This window comes from Clavelina lepadiformis, unplaced genomic scaffold, assembly GCF_947623445.1.
Source record: "Clavelina lepadiformis unplaced genomic scaffold, kaClaLepa1.1 scaffold_313, whole genome shotgun sequence".
In the NCBI taxonomy this organism is placed as follows: Eukaryota; Metazoa; Chordata; class Ascidiacea; order Aplousobranchia; family Clavelinidae; genus Clavelina; species Clavelina lepadiformis.
Genome location: NW_027508293.1, coordinates 7,501 through 10,000, shown reverse-complemented (window position 1 = coordinate 10,000; position 2,500 = coordinate 7,501). Strand labels below are relative to the sequence as shown.

The 2,500-nt window shown below is 49.7% G+C and overlaps 1 non-coding gene across 1 annotated transcript in view; it reads right to left on the bottom strand.

The window, feature by feature from the left end:
• Positions 1-1,266, bottom strand: part of LOC143472941 (small subunit ribosomal RNA) — a 1,808-nt gene extending 542 nt beyond the window's left edge. The window contains exon 1 of the ribosomal RNA XR_013120243.1: positions 1-1,266. This exon is cut by the window's left edge and continues 542 nt beyond it. This is a non-coding gene — a ribosomal RNA (small subunit ribosomal RNA).
• Between the last annotated feature and the right edge of the window lie 1,234 nt (positions 1,267-2,500).

Below are 2,500 nucleotides of genomic sequence, written 5' to 3'. Positions count from 1 at the left end.
ACAGAATCAAGAAAGAGCTCTCAATCTGTCAATCCTCACTGTGTCCGGGCCGGGTGAGATTTCCCGTGTTGAGTCAAATTAAGCCGCAGGCTCCACTCCTGGTGGTGCCCTTCCGTCAATTCCTTTAAGTTTCAGCTTTGCAACCATACTTCCCCCGGAACCCAAAGACTTTGGTTTCCCGAAAGCTGCCGGAGAGGTCGTCAAAGTAACGCCCCCCGATCGCTAGTTGGCATCGTTTATAGTCAGAACTAGGACGGTATCTGATCGTCTTCGAACCTCTGACTTTCGCTCTTGATTAAAGAAAACATTCTTGGCAAATGCTTTCGCAGTTGTTCGTCTTGCGCCGATCCAAGAATTTCACCTCTAGCGGCACAGTACGAATGCCCCCGTCCGTCCCTCTTAATCATTACCTCGCGCTCCGAAAACCAACAAAATAGAACCGAGGTCCTATTCCATTATTCCATGCACCATTATTCAGGCGAACCGCCTGCTTTGAACACTCTAATTTTTTCAAAGTAAACGTTCCGGCCGCCGCCAACACTCAGTCAAGAGCACCGACGGTGAACCGAAGGTGAGGCCGGGCACGCCAGTACACGCCTTGCGACGGACCGACGGCCCGAGCCCAAAATCCAACTACGAGCTTTTTAACCGCAACAACTTAAATATACACTTTTGGAGCTGGAATTACCGCGGCTGCTGGCACCAGACTTGCCCTCCAATGGATACTCGTTAAAAGTTTTAGAGTGTACTCATTCCAATTACAGGGCCTCGTTAGAGTCCTGCATTGTTATTTTTCGTCACTACCTCCCCGCGTCGGGAATGGGTAATTTGCGCGCCTGCTGCCTTCCTTGGAAGTGGTAGCCGTTTCTCAGGCTCCCTCTCCGGAATCGAACCCTGATTCCCCGTCACCCGTAAGAACCTCGGTAGGCAGATACCGTACCGACGAAAGTTGATAGGGCAGACACTTGAATGATTTGTCGCCGGTGCAAGACCGTGCGATCCGCAAAGTTATCCAGAGTCACCAACGAGCACGGGCCGAGGCCCGGTCGGTTTTTGGTCTGATAAATGCACGCCTCCGTGAGTCGGCGCTTTTCGCATGTATTAGCTCTAGAATTACCACAGTTATCCAAGTAACACGTACGATCAAATGAACCATAACTGATTTAATGAGCCATTCGCAGTTTCACTGTACGAGAGCTCGTACTTACACTTGCATGGCTTAATCTTTGAGACAAGCATATGACTACTGGCAGGATCAACCAGGTAGCTATTCGCAGCAAACGAGGCTGCTGCGGGACGACGGGCGCCCCGCGTTTCTTTTCACACGTTCTCCGTGTACATCGCTACTCAAACACTACGCTCGCGGCTTGCACGAGCTCCGAAAACCGTCAATTCCGGACGCTGCCCGGCGATTCGAGTGCAATACTCGCGCCGAGGCACGCCGATAGCTTGCCACTGGATCCGACAGACCGCTCAAAACCCCGGCTAAGCATGGGCGACCGCGCGAACAGCATTACATCTGCCCATCGTGCCCGACGCCAACCGAGATCGATTCTGCTTCGATTCGCACTCGCGCGCGCATTCGCTCACACGACTGCCTGCTCCCTCATAGTAGTCACAGAATCCTGCATCGCCATGGTACCCCAGAACGGCCTCGGGATCGCGCGAGCTCGCGGCCGGATTTGGAGTTTGGGAAGGTGCGTGGCCGCTTGCCGTGGCCGCCGAACCGCGCCCCGGCCGGGCACTGCGCGCAACTCGAACGTTTGGACTCTGAAAATATTTCCCAACGTTTGGACTTTAACTTTTTGTCGAGACTTGAAAAAATTTCAGAGTCCAAACATCGACCCGCGGCAAAAACTTTTCCGAGGTCGAAAAATCCGCGCTCGGTCAAGAGAATATGCGCGGCCTGGGCGTTTGGACTCTAACATTTTTTGGAGTGGATGGGAAAAATTTTCAGAGTCCACAACACCGACCCGCGCGTGATGCTCTCCCGAGTTCGGAAAATCCGCGCCAGGTGAAAGCTATGCGCGCGACCTGGTCGTTTGGACTCTAAAAAATTTTCAAGTCTCATCACACCAACAAAAAGTTAAAGTCCAAACACCGACTCGCGGCTAAAGCTCTTCCGACTTGGGAAAATCCGCGGCGGGTGAGGGCTATCCGCGCGACCTGGGCGTTTGGACTTTAACATTTTTTTGGTGTGAATCGACTTGATAAAATTAATCTAATGCCATACAGTGTCAAAGTGCACAATTTTAATCGATATAATCATAACAATATATGTCATACAACAAAATCATCAAATGATCATCAAGCAGCATTGCAAAGCTACGTGAGTCAATGCAAGGCAATGACAACGTATTTATCAATTAAAGTTATTTAATTGTACAAAGTTATTGTTAAATTATAAAATAAAATTAAATTAAATGAAATTAAATTGAAGAGCTCAATTACGACAATGTAACAGAGTGTCATACAAAATATATTGAATCACACACGTCCA